Below are 14,334 nucleotides of genomic sequence, written 5' to 3' on the forward strand. Positions count from 1 at the left end.
TTTCCTGCCTTACACCCTTGTGCATGGCAGGGATACAGCTGCTTGCTTCTACAGATCTCCCCCTCTCACCAAACACTCAAATCTGGGATGTGTCTTTTTGTCTTCTAAGTGTATGTGTGTGTGTGTGTGTATGTGGTGTCTTTACAAGTAGTAGCTTTCTGCCATTGTAGAGATAGATTTTCAGCCCCCCCAGATTCTAATTTGGAACAAATAGATGTGTGCTTCTTTTCAAGTGAATGCTGAAATTCATCATCAGACAGCACAACTGAAGTGACAAAGATTTCTGTACATTTGAAAGTATTGCTTACAGTTTTACTGAGTCACTGCCAAAATGAGAAAAACATTAACACAATGACTGGTGAAATTCCATCCTTGGGGTGCAAGAAAATGCTATGAAGTTTGAGATCATATGTATATGTACAAACGTATTGGTAGATTGGTTGATATAAGCAAACTTCTTGGAAAAAAGAAAAATCCCAAAGAGGAAAACAACGTTAGGTTACAGATCCCTGGCTGCAGTAAGCAAAGCCCCTTCAAGTGGTATGTGAAAGCAAGTCCTGACCACCTGCGTGGAACTTCTCAGCTCATCAGAGGTGCAAGTTCCTGACTGCAGGAGCAGCAGTAGGAACAGCTAATGAGCTGGTGGATGAAGCTGGATCCCAAATGTGTGAGGAGAAGGCAAAGGTCCTACTGCATGAGGGTGAGTAGAAAAACATGAGTGATGAAAAGATGGAGGCAGAGGGTGCAGAGGTTTGTCTCTTGCCTATGCACAGGGGCACAACTGAAGGTGACTGAACAAGCTGTTTGGAAACCCCCAGAACACATGGTGATTTCACCTGTGCCAGAGGCCTTCCAAAACACAGGCAATACCTAAGTGAAAGGTTTGCCTGCCTGCAAGCTCCTTCTCACTCATGCTCTTTTACTAAGTCACCTGGTTCCCACAGTTTGTCCATGCATCTGATTCTTCCAAAAATGGGTGGTTCTTCAGATAGAGTGTTTTGTATTATGGTGTTGTAAAGTTTGACCTTTAAACCTCTGTAATTCTTTCTCTAACAATGATTGCACTCTATCAGTCAGTCAGCATAAAACTGGAGATATTTGGTCAGTTCACTGGAATACTATTTTTAGCACAAGCAAACAGAAACCAGACTGGCTCATGATCAGTCCTTTGGGGAAAGGGAGGCAGAAAGATGAAGAGAGGAAGAGACTTCTTCTCTTGAAAATTTTTCCTGTTACTCACAGCACTGAGGAAAAAAAAACTCCATATGGAACAGATCATGTAAGGCTTTTAAAACATATTTGCAGACACTGTACAATTTCTTTGCAGACTGTACAGTTTCTTAAAGGAACTTGAAATACTCTGTGGTTTGGCATTTTTATTCCTATATTTCCCATTTCGGGATGTGTGTGCATTTTCATTTGTTTTAATTGGCCTTAGTTAAATGCATTCACCAGTAGTTAGTTTTCTTATCATCTTTAAAGATCTGTTCATAAAGAAAAACATTCCCTTATTTCCCCAATGGGAAGGAGTTACAAATGCTTCTTTCCCAGTAGATTCAGTAAAGAGGGTTTTGGTTTGGTTTTTTTTTTTTTTTTTGTTTTAAATTGGTGTGCATACAAAGGCCAAATATTTTTCTCCAGCACAAGGCCAGAGAGTAGTGTGCTGCTGCAAGGATGTGTGCTCAGTTGGACACTTAATTCAGATATGGAGCATCCATGCAATGCAGGAAGTCATGAGTTTAGTGGAGCTCCTAGTCACATCTGAAATTGCTTGTCCTTTCCCTGTTTGCTCCCTCAATTAATTTCATAGAGTGACATTCCAGAAGATTAACTGTGGAGTCCAGCCTTCCATGGTCTCCTTTTCCTGACTGATAGGACAGTGATGGTTTGCAAGTAAGGAGGGGTAGAGTGAGATTGGTGATAACTATGATTCTGCAACATGAATAAATGTTACAAGTAAGAATGCTATTAAAACAGCAACAGGGGTTTTGTTTGTTTGTTTGTTTGTTGTTTAAATAAGAGAATATAGTCCCACTTATTAAATGCAAATGTTTGGTTTGAAACATCACCAGAATTAACTCATAAACTCATAAATGTGTTAACCTTTTAAAATTCAGCACTGGTTTCAAGCATATTCAATGTGCATGTTGGGACCTCGGGGCTTTTGAATTAATGATACGGAGACAGACCCTGCCGCAGCTTTTTTTTTTTTTTTTTTTTTGCTTTTTTTTTTTTGCTTTTTTTTGCTTTTTTTTTTTAATAAGAGGATTCCGGTGAGAACAGGTAAGATGAAGGCAGATGCTGAAACTTCCTGCTTTTCTGAACTGCTGCTGTTAATTACTTGTTTTGACATTTTAAAACTATGAGCTCTTCTAACCCACCAAATTTCTTCATGTAGGAGAGAAACTATGCTATAGAACAGAAGCAAGAGAGCTTCACTGAATGTGAATTACGGAAAAAGGTTTTACAGGAAACCAAGGAATTTGTTAGGGCTCAGAGGAGTAAGGACCACTGAACGCGTACAAAGAATCCAGGATTTATTTGACCAGTTTCTCTCTCCGTGCTTGTTTTAAACAATGTTAAAAAAAAAAAAATTAAAAGTAACTTTAAACTGTTTTTTTTTTTCCAAAGAAGATGGTCAGGCAGGCTGCTAGCAGGCAGGTGTAGCCTCTAAAACGTCTTTGAATTCGCTTTTTACGGACTGTATGTTAGGGTGGACTTGCGCCCTTCACGTTTCAGCAGTTCGCACTCATTTACAGAATCTCCAACAGTTTAGTACCAATTTTGTGTGTTACATCATTGAATTTAACACCTGGGGCGGGGGGAGGGAGGGGCCGATGAAGAGCTCGGCAAGGCAGGAGTGGGGGCTCCCAGCTGGGCGGAGAAGCGGTGCCCGGGCAGAGAAGGGAGGGCAGGAAACTGCTTTCTCCCTGCCTGAAAACGGTAGCTGGTTTTCCTTTTTTTTTTTTCCTTTTCTTTTCCTCCCTTTTTCTTCCCGGGGCTGTAATCTGATTGCTCTCTTTGGCTTGGCTCCAGACAAATCCGAACGCTTAATCTCTCATTTCTCCCCCCCTCCAACTCCTCTCCGCCCTTTCCCAGCCTCTGAGGGTGGAGAAGGGGAACGGGCTCAGCTGCAGCCCGGGGCCGGGCCGGGCCTCTCTGGGGAGGGGCTGAGGCAGCTGCTGGGCTGCGGGAGCTGCATGGAGGAGGGGAGTTTCGCAGACTCCCCTGCCCAGGCGGGAGGAGGAGGAGGAGGAAGTTTGGAGATTAAGCCGCTGCCCGGAGCCGCAGCGCACGGAGGGAGCCGGGGAGCGGCTGCTGCGCGGGGGGCTCCCGCAGCCACCTCACGAGTTTCGGGGCGGGTGTGTGTGGGGATTATTTCCCGCACTCCTGCTCCTGGATTTTAAACGGGAGGAGGAAGAGCGAGTGCGTGAGGGCAGCAGACGCCGCGGGGCTTCTGCCTGTGCCGCCGGTGAGCGCGGGGGCTTTGTTCCAGCAGAGAGCACTGAGGGAGGGGGTGGCGGCGGCTGGATCGGCCCGTAGCGGGGGAGAGAGGACGCGGCGCGGATCCGAGGGTGGGTGTTCGGTCGGTGGGTGAAGCCCTCGATGTTCTGCAGCCCCATGAAACCAGCCGGTCGGGGCGCGGCGGCCCCCAGCTCCTGACCGCCGCCGGGGGTCTGCCGGCGAGCCGGCGCGTTGTGTCCGCAGCCTTTGTGCGAGCCCCGCCGCCTCCCGCTCCCATCCGCGGCAGCGGGTACCCCCGCTGGGCTCTCTTTAGGGCTCCGGTAGCCACGGGTTGCTGGTGCTTCGCTACCAGGGTGCTGTGTCTTTGGCCGATACCGCCGGTGGGCAGCATCCAGATCGGCTTAGATCGGCGGGACAGGAGCTGACGGAGCTGCACCTCTCCGGGCTCTGCCGGGCTCTGGCGATTTCATCTTTTTGGGAAGGAGATAGTGCTTCTTTTAACATATGATAAAATTCCTCGGCGTTTCAGGTGTTGTGCAGATGTTTTAGCAAAACTGGGTCTTCTTGGAAACTTACAGAAAAAGAAGACCACACAAACAACCAAAAAAAAAAAAAAAAAAAAAAAAAAAAAAAAAAAAAAAAAACAAAAACCACAAAACCGAAAAAACCACCCCCAACACAGCAAACCCCTCGTTAATTGAATTGTGGTGTGACCTAAGGAGGGTTAAAAATGTGATTGATTTTTAAGTAGCAGGAACGTTTTTTTCTGGAGAGGGGAGAAGAGAGAGATGCTGTCGGGGCGGAGAAGCGTCCTGCTGCTTGTGGGACCCTGAATGCGTTTTCTCGTCTCTTGTCTCTGCCTTTTCCCTACTTTTTGGGTTGCATATTCTAGCCTTTGTCCCTCTTGTTGAACGAGAAGCCCTTCAGAGCTCATCCTTCCGTTGGTGTTGACAGACCTGAGGCGCTCATTTCCTTCTTTCTTCACAAGCCACGGTACTACAAGCATGAGAAAAAAAGACCCAAAACAAATATAGCTGTATCTTCAGCTGGCTTTCCCCCTCCTCCTCTAATTATTAATTGGCACACTCAGAAACAGCTGTGGCCTTTTTTTCTTCCTTTAATGTTTGCTGGTACTTCAGCAATTTAATAATGCTGCCTAGAGAACATGATGACTTATAGGTGTTTTGAAAGCTCTGTAATGAGTCTACTAATAGTCTTTTGCTACTGTTTCATTCTTGGAGGGAACAATCTCTGCTGCAAGAGAATTGCGGTTCAAATTTCCACAAGCCTTTGTTGCCCGTGCCTCTAGCTAAATTTATAAAGGAATCCTGTTAGCTTGCATAAAGCTAAATCTGGCTGTAGCAACTCCTGGCTGTGTAATTTGCTGTAGTTGGCAAGGCACAATATATGCCTTCCTTGAGTTTGGGGTTTTGGTTGTTTGTTTTTGTTTTAAAGTTGTTTTTTTTTTTTTGGGGGGGGGGGGGGAGGCAGTGTCTAAATGACACATAGTGCTCATAACTCTGAACTCTTTACCAGTGCTTTGAGATGAAAACATAAGAGTTATGTTAAGGTTAGAAAATGTATTAATAGGGCGTTTGTCTTGAAAATATGAGATGGCAGTTTGAGATCGACCTCTTAATGAATATTGGTATTGTTCCTGGGTCTATGCAGATGCCTGGCTATTACACTTTGACTCTCCTGCTTCTCTTCATTCTCTGTTGGCAAACTGGAAATGATGCAAAGCACACTGATGAAAGGTTTAATTTCAAATATGTTTTAAACAAAATACAGTTTCTGGAACACTGGGGTAATGCTGGCTTTTTCTCACAGACTTAGAGGGCCCTCAGTAAACAGTGTTGATCTGTGGCTGTATGAGTGCATCCCCGCAAAGGCGTGTTTTGGTTCTAACAGTAGCTGCTCATGTGTCACTTTTTTTGTTGTTTTACTTAAGATTTTCAGAAAAAAAATGTGTGCCCAAATTTGTCTGCAGTTCATAGACTTGATAATGTCTTGCAAGGACAGTGTTGATTTGATTTTTAAATGATGGTAGCTGTTAAGAATGCACAGCTTTGGAAATCTTCAAGTAGTCAACTTTGTTGGCAGCTCTCAGGATTTTTGGACATCTGCTAATGTGTTCTCCTTCCTAGGGCAGGATGTGAGAATACAAGTTAAGTGTTGAAAGGCATACTTTGGGCCTAAAGTGGTTTATTGCAAGGCCTTGGTATTAACTGCCAAGTAGAAAAGGTTTGGAGCAAACCCACTGAGCTCCTGATACCTTCCTTTTTTTTTTTTTTTTTTTGTTTCTTTGGTTTTATGTGGGGTGGAGTTTGTTTTTGGGTGGGGGGTGTTTGTTTTTTAAATGGGCCTGTGTGTTTTGTATTTAATTTTCTTTTTAATTTTTAAATCTTTCTTGTGAGCTGAAAGGTTAAAGCAGGAAGGGAAGAAAAAACATCTCCTTACTTGTTTAAAAATTTAGGCAAGTCACCCTTTTGTGGTACTTTTTTGCTACTGTTATTTGTATAGGTTGTATGGTTGAACCTTTGACTGATACAGTGTTTCAGGTGACACTTGTATTGGGTTTTTTTGCAAAGTCATTTGGAGCAGTGTGCATGCTTGAAAGCTTCCTTGCATGGGTTTTTTTGGGTTGCCAGATACCTGTTGTCCTCTGCCTTTTCTACTCTTGTAATTTCTTGGCTTCAGTTCAGGAAAGGCTTTTTAAGCCCTGCTAAGTAGACAGGGTTATAGCAACTGATGAAGGCATATATTTTGATGTAGTGCTTTATTATCTTTGAATGCAAACTCTGCAGTACGAAGCTTATCTGTCTAACCATGTAACACTAATAGAACTGTAATTTTGATACCAGCTTCTGTCACTTTACTGAAAATATTATCAGTAACAGGGATAGCTGAAGATCTGTGATAGCATCACTCATACAGCTTGTAGACTGATGAATACTTTTGAGATTAATCCAAATACAGGGCTAACAAGAACACAGTTACAAAAATCTGCTTTAAGCAGTTTTGAAGAATACTTCCAGGGCTTAGCCTGACACACTGATACTAGAAGAAAGTTTTTGTGCAGAAGTATCCTCTCATTAAAATGTAAGTGTGCCCTTTCTATTTAAAAAAGAAAACCTCAAGCCAAAGCAATTCTTCAGGAAGTACATTACAAAATATGGGAGCTCAGAATGAACAGGTTTTTTGTTTGGTTTTTTTAAAGTTGTTCCAGCTAATATTTTCAAACAGATATTTAGCAAACTTATTAAAGTATGCCAAAGACCCATTTAGCTGTTGATCATTTGTTTATTTGTTTGTTTTTTTGTTTCACTCATGCCTGGTTGCCACTCCAGCAATTGCTGGGCACCACTGAGTCTCTCCCCAGCCCAGCCAGAGCTGCAGTTCTTGGCCTTTGGAACATAGAGCCATGATGAGGAGAGGTGCCAGGTAGCTGGGTTGCAGTTGGAGATGATGCTCAGCATGGCCCCATCATCTACCACAAGTCCATAAAATCAGATGCACCATGCCAGGAATTAATTGAAACATCCAATCTGATGATAAAGGGAGCAGTTTGCAGGACTCTGATTAGAAGCGTTTCTCAGATTAAGCATGTATAAAGCTCTGGCAGTTGTAAGTTAGTACAATAGAATTAATGTGATGTGCAGTCCCGTTTGTGTTCAGTCATGGGTTGTGAAGGATGATTGCTGTGTTAAAGAAACACATATAGCAACATGTTACGTTATGGCTTTAAGTTTCTTTTCCATAAATTTTGAAAAAGGCCAAGCATAGTGCACAGGTGTTTGGATAGAATATACAGTAGAAGATAGAATAATTAAATATGAAAAAAGTGCAAGTTAGTAAGGTAATGTCTACTGAAGATATTTGGAGTAGTTGCAATTAAATATGCGGGTCCTCTAAGAATGAGTTGGAATTTTTGCTTGTGGGGACACTGAAGGTGTCTTACCACTTCTTATTCGAAGCAGCACCTTCCTTTTGTAGTGTTAAGTGTGTGGGGGGGAAGAATTATTGCAGCTGTCAGCAAGATCTGGAGTGGCAGAAAGTTTTGCAGAGGTGTTGCTGAATGCTTTGAGAATCTGCATTTTTGTGGTTATGCAAGTTTCAGTTTGTAGGACTAGCAATGAGGAAGAAAGTGCCAGAAAGCATTATTCTTGTAAACTGAGAATGCGGAGGACATGGGACCTATGGTTTTCCCCTCCTCCCTTTTTAAAAGATGCTTTTCAAAGCATTTCTAATAGCTGCTTATTTAATGGTTGACTAAACCTTTCATTCTGGGAGACAAACCAAAACCACCTAAAGAGTTGTGCTGCATCACCAGTCCCAAACAGTATCTTCTCCACCCCAATCATGGCTTCCCAAACTGTGTGTTGGGTTTGTTAACCAGTATCTTTTAATATATCTTAGTTTCTATTGTTTTTTAAGGCAATTAAAGTAATGATTTTCAATTCTTTGGTTGTAACTGTAATGCTAAGAAACTTATTTTTTGAAAGAGCAGCTGAGATTCTCTTAAGATATTATGGCTCTGAAACTTGGGGCTTTAGAAAAAATGTCACACATCAAGAGTGAGCATGTGGAATGACAGAATTGAGGGGAAAACAGAAGCAGAGTGAAGAGGTGAAGTCAGTCAGGCACATCATAAATACAGTGGCAACAGTTGTGATTGCAAGTATGGAAGCCTTTTATATATGTGGTTAAGAATAAAAGAGATGAACATGAATTTATGAAATAATAACTCAAATTTTACCTAAGGTTGTTTGCCTTCCAAAATTACAATGTGGCAAACTGTCTCGTAGTGTTAAAGGTTTTTGAAGTCACTTTACATTTATTTTTTTATTATTTGTGGTTTTTGTATCAGATCTCTCTAGTCTGATTTGCCAAGTGTCTAGTTCATGCAAATTTGGCCTAAAATAGATTTAAGAGCAAGTTTGATTACAAATGCAGGAAAAGAAAGGGGCCTAGCCAGGGTGGGCTGGGAAGGAAATGGAGGGAAAAGGTACTGATACTTATCGAGGAGGCCTGAAAGCAGCAACTGTCCAAGCAAAGTTGCAGACTGCTTAAAACCACTGTCAGCTGCTGACTGGGGCACCTTCTGAAGGACCTGAATATGGGGGTGGTCACTGCCTCTGTTCTCACTAATCATGATGCAGAGCATTGCTGTAAAAATACTAAGCAAGGTGTTGGTTTAATAATTTATCTAGAAGAGAGACTTATTGCACGTGACTTGGTTTTGTTCTTCTGCCCTTCCACAGCCCGAGCTCCACTAGTCCTGCTTTCTAAGGGACCACGGGTGTAATGGTAGGGAAGTTGCATGGGTATTTCATAACTGTGGTGAGCAGGTATATCTTGGGCTGGCAGCTGTTTCCTATGCAAACTTGTGATTCTGAAGCAGAGCAAATTATCTTTGAATCCTTGAAGTCTCACTTGTCTGCTCTGTGATTGAGTTTCAGAGTACAAGTGGTTCCAAGTCTCTTCCTGTAGGCATGCGTTCTGTAGAAACTTGCATGCGAACCCTGCCCAGATGTTTTAAAACCTAACTTAATGAACATTAACACTGAACTATTTGAGCATTCATATCCATTCAGACATTTCAGGGTCATGCCCCAGGCATTATTATTATGCAGCTAATGTTTTCTGCTGATCGGATGCATGTGTCGTCTCACCCACAATATTGAGCAGAGGTAAAAACTGTGTCACGGGAACAGTGAATGAATCACCTGCCTGGCTGCTTACTCAGAGCTGTTGTAGATAAAACCTTGATGCCAGGAAAGACAAGGCTGTTTAGATTGTCCTAAGGAGCACCGTCAGGAACAGCGTAACATCCAGTTTCCTCTCATGGTCATGGTTGACATCTTAGCATTGTCGTTTGGGTGTGGGCTTCAAGGTCAGATTCTGCCTTTAGTCAGCCCACAGGAACAGCCTCTCTCTTCTAGATGTAGTGCATATTATTTAACCACTTGTACTTTCTCCCATGCTTCTACTTGTGTTAGGTGTTGTCTCTCCAAGTGAGCCAAGACATCTTTGAAGTCCTAGTGCAGAGATACAATGGCAGAACTACTTGCTTTCTGCTGCAGCCACTGATCTGTATTACTTTAATGTAAAATAACAGCTCTCTTTGTGTGCTTGATACCTAAGGAAAAATTACAGTTCCTTCTTTGTAAAAATTTAAAAAATAGATGGGTGAAATGAAGAACTACTTAGTATGCAAGTATATGATCTATAAAGAAGATTACTTAAGTGTTCACAAAACTTTACATTAGCTGTTTAAACTGAAGCCAAGTTGCTATCAGCAGAAACATCACAAACCTGCAAACTGGTTTGGTGCTGCCAAGTTAAGTCTTTCACACCAAAGTGCTTGTGATGCTTTGTCACTGTTTACTTTCAAGTTCCTTATTATTATTCTGATAACATACTTCATTGCAGTTGCTCAGAGAGCTATCGTACCTTACTGGCTGAGTGATGTCATCATAGACTCCAGCCTGTTGGAGACAGGGTGGTTTCTATGTAGAGTCAGCAGTCTTAGCCTATTTGAATGTTAGACAGAGATGTATTTAACAATGAACCATTGGACTTGGAAGAGCAGCTTGCCTTCCCTGCATTACCAGCATACAAAGTTTGTAATCTCTCCTTTCTCTGATAATTGTCAGTCTCTGTCATATAGATGGATCTGAAGTCATAAACCTGTGGTTTCATCTATTTGGTCATTTTGTGTGGAGGTTGCTGGCTCTGTCCTGCAGAAAGACAGGTGGACTTGCTGTACTCCTCACTGGATTTAGTCTTTTACATTTCTTGCCTTATCAAGTTGGTTATGCTGTAAAGTCCCTTCTCTCTTCTGGTAGGAGAGTATCGGCTGCAGTATCTCCTAAGCTTGAACTCATATATATACCCAGTTTTCTAGGATAAAGCCATTAACTTCTCTTCTAAACACCTACCTGATGCACCCAGACACAGTGTCGACTTTTTGGTGAGCCACTGTAGAATTTTGTGGTCTGGTAAGTGAAAGATAGCAAGTAATTTCTGAGAGCATTGATAACCATTTAATCTCCAAGGCTTCTTTGATTGACAGTGCAGTATCTTGGCATGCTTCTGTTATTCATTGCTTTATATGACATTGTTCCTAAACAGGTATCCAAGATGTCTGTATGCTACCAGAGTCCGTGCTAGGCACATTTTTTTTATATGAAAAGAACCAGGCTTTCTGCAAATTTTCCCCCTTGAGGAATCACTTAATTCGTTTGTAAAATCTGTCAGTGGGTAAATGCAGACTAGAGCTTCAAGAAAACCCCATCCTTTTTGTGTGAAGACCAGAGTTGTTTACCAAGGTATGAGCCATGCTGGGCAGAGTTTAGAGGTGTTCTCCTGCCTGGTGAATTCAGCCTGGGAATCTCCATTACTGCAGCGTGTCACTTGAGCTGTAGTGTCACTCGTGGAATGTGGCCTGTTCCCAACACTGGTGTGCTTCCTCGGTCATGGCTGTACACACCGACAATGCCCCTTGAGTTCTGCAATCTCCCAGCTCAGCCACCCTGCTGCTCCAATACATAGTGCAGATCCAAAAGAAACCACATTGAAGAGGTTCTTCCTGCAACTCTGCAGCAGAGGGTCCTGCCTGGTTGTCAGACCCACCCCATGGATTTGGCTCTTGTACCCCTCAGGCCCCCCTAAAGCAGACTGCTCATCTAAAAGGTAACACAGGCACTGATTCAGATTCCCACAAGGTCAAAGTAAAGCAGATTAGGTCCTTTTGTCCTCTTTTTTCATGAACCTTTGATGTGGTGGAACCTATGATGTGCACAGATGTGGGGTATGGAGGAGGAGGGATATCTTCCACATGCCATTGCTTGGATAGGGTAGGAACTGTGCCTACTGTTCAAGGAAGACTTCTGGAAAAGGAAACCCACAACTATCTGAATTGCTGTCTTTGGCAGAAAAGCTGATCAGCAGCCTTTGCTACTGAAGTTCAGTTCCTTTCTAGTCTCTTTAATCTCCAGGGGACAATGATTCCACACATACATGACATGCATCTGCTCACCCTGGGGGTTTGTACTATCTGGGTGTTCAAGCTTCCAAATGGATACAGGTGCCACAGCTGTCTGAATGCCTCTTCATTGCCTCTGTGTTGTAGTGATGAGGAGTCTGCCCAGTATCTGGTTCTATTTTTCTTTTTGCTCTTCTTAAAATCAATGCCTGTGCTACATGAAGAGTCCATTTTGTTTTTAATAGAGCATTGGTGATGCCTATCTTCTGACAATTTCAGAAAAATGTACTGGGTTGTTTTCTTTTATTTGTTAATTATAAACATTGAGTCATATCATCAGGTTATTAGTTCTGGTACGTGAGAGAGTTTCCTTTCTATGCCCATGCTTGCCCAGCACTGACTTCTTTCCTGGGACAGTTTGAGGTCATAACAGGGGTGGTCTGGAGGAGTTCTGGCAAAGATGCACTCTTAGCTCTTGACCTTCTCATGCTATTTAGCCTTTGTGGTGTTCACTCTTGTGAATGGGTAGAGTGAAGGAAATTCTAGGAGTGCTGCATGTACTTAGCCAGGGAAATTGGCTTAATACATCTGGGAAACCATTCGTCTGATTGCCAGTGGAATAAATGCCTTTCCTTGGGATGCAGCACGTATTCTGTCCATCGCAGTTAGGTCATGAAGTGAGTAGGTGCAGTGGAAATGATGTCAAATTCTTACTTGAATTTTCATCACTGGTGATAAAACCTGCAGTGTGGTTTGCTGTGTAATGTGAACTTTTGCTAAGAATTTTATTCTTGCCTCTTGTTAGAGGATCAGCATGTGAAATTGTTTGGTGAGAGTATTTGTTCTAAAATAACTACAATATACATTGACACCATTTTACTGTGTTGCATAGACAATACATTATGTTATAGAGATGGAGTTGTCTGGATGTGGCATGTGATTTAGTATGGTTGAGGACCAGATAAGGGCAGGACAATGAAGGGAATGAATGTCTTCATATACCCTACTTGTAATTTAAGCAGATTCCTACTTGTAAATTTGTGGAACACAATGTGGATGGTTTTGGCTTATTTTGGTGTTTTCTCCTAGCAGAAATAGAGTAGGGAAATGCTTAAAAAGCAGAGATTTGGAAACTGAACCAGTGAACAGGTTTATTGGAGTGTTGATCTTAGTCTTTTCCTAAGCATCTCAGTGCAGGGCTACTAGTTTGTAGCACAGAAGGATTGTGTATTGCTTAGTTTTTAGGAAAAGTGGGGTGAAGGTTATTTCAAAGGCTCCTAAAAGAATAACATAAACCACCTGTCCTGTTACTGAAAATTATTTTTGTTGCCTCATGCAGGGTATACCCAGAAAGAGATCCTTGATTTTACTGACTTGGGAAGGATTGTTTTCAAATTTCTGGGCTTTTCATTCAACATGACAGTGAAATCTCCATGTGTGAGAAATGTTTTTCATAGGACAGACAGTAATTATGGTTCAAGTCAAATGTCTGGATGTAGGTGTCTTTGGGGTTTTTGCTTCCTAAACTGATGGATGCTTGATGCTATATATTTTTTTAAAGTAATTAAGAATGCAAAGCTTTTTTATTAATGTGATATATTTCTAAAATAATACTATTTTAAAACATGCAGACTTTTAAAAGATTAAATAGAAATTTTAAGACAAATGACAGTATACCAGTTAATCAATTTCTTTAAGTGGATGTACATGTTTAAGTTGTGATAGTGTTTCTAGTGCAAAGGTGTGTGATGTTCATACACTGAGATTTGAGATAATTAGTCATCCATTTGGTTGAACTGATCAAAGGATGCACAGATTCATCATTCACAGGGTGAAAAATTCTTTTTCCTTATGTATTGTTCTTTTACAGAGTGTGATTATAGCAAGATCTGTATAAAAGCTTTTTGAAGAAGTTAAAAAGGTTGATAGTTGATAGAAGAATATTCTATCGCATCAGGAAGCTTGTGCTCTAGTTGATTTGGATGTGTCTGTAGGACCTGTAGTGAAATGAGGCAACCAGGTGCCACTAATTACCAGGTAGTGGGCATGAGCTTGTGATAAGCCCACCTGTGCCTGATTAGGGCGGGCCCCAGCTGTGCATGAGCAGGATTAGGGGTCCAATAAAAGGTGAGGCTTGAAGCACAGGCTCAGCTCCTTCCTGAGCAAGCCAGCAGAGAGGTTGGTTGAATCTGGAGCAGCAGCACTGAGCCAGGCTGACCCATACTGAGGCAACAGACTCGGGGCACTTTTTGTGCACTTCTGCCGGAGCACCTGTTGGACCTTGGAGCACCGTGCCCTAAGGGAGGTTTGTCTTGCAACATGGACCCTTTCTGAAGGGTGTTTGAAAGGCCATTGGTTGCCATGTGAGTTAGAGAATATTGGCTATAGGCCATCATTTTACTCTAAGATGGATGAAGCTTCTGACAAAAAAGAGTGCCCTACCGAAAGTTTAAGGCGTCTTCAAGATTGTCTGGTTTTCATTTATTTCTGTGCACAGGCACATATATCCATGCATACACACACATATGTGCGTGTATGTGTGTATTTAAATGGCTGTGGTTGTGTTGCCACAATCTTTCTAGGGTTCTTAAAGAAATACCTTTCACTAGCAGCTGAAATGGAGTCTTTTGCTTCCAGAGGATTTGAGACTAAGGAGACTTGCAAGGACTAAATGGAAAGTAGAAGGGCAATTACAGATCACTTTGTGTTTTCCTTTCACTTAATTTATGATGTAAAGTACAGTCAGGTGGTTGGGCATTTGAATGTTACAGTCTAATCACAGGAGCCTGGTAAGACTGCTCACGTATTTCCTTCCCTGGATTCATAGAAATGTTAGTGGAGCCTATTCTGTGTATTCACTTATAAAGAGAAAAAAAACT

At 42.1% G+C, this 14,334-nt stretch overlaps 1 protein-coding gene across 1 annotated transcript in view; it reads left to right on the forward strand.

Annotated features, from left to right (window-relative positions):
- The first annotated feature begins 3,156 nt into the window (after positions 1-3,156).
- Positions 3,157-14,334, forward strand: part of PLEKHG1 (pleckstrin homology and RhoGEF domain containing G1) — a 130,724-nt gene continuing 119,546 nt past the window's right edge. The window contains exon 1 of the mRNA XM_071740559.1: positions 3,157-3,472. The gene's annotated coding sequence lies outside the window, so the exon portion shown is untranslated. The remainder of the gene's footprint in view (positions 3,473-14,334) is intronic.

Source organism: Heliangelus exortis, chromosome 3 (assembly GCF_036169615.1).
Source record: "Heliangelus exortis chromosome 3, bHelExo1.hap1, whole genome shotgun sequence".
Classification (NCBI taxonomy): Eukaryota; Metazoa; Chordata; class Aves; order Apodiformes; family Trochilidae; genus Heliangelus; species Heliangelus exortis.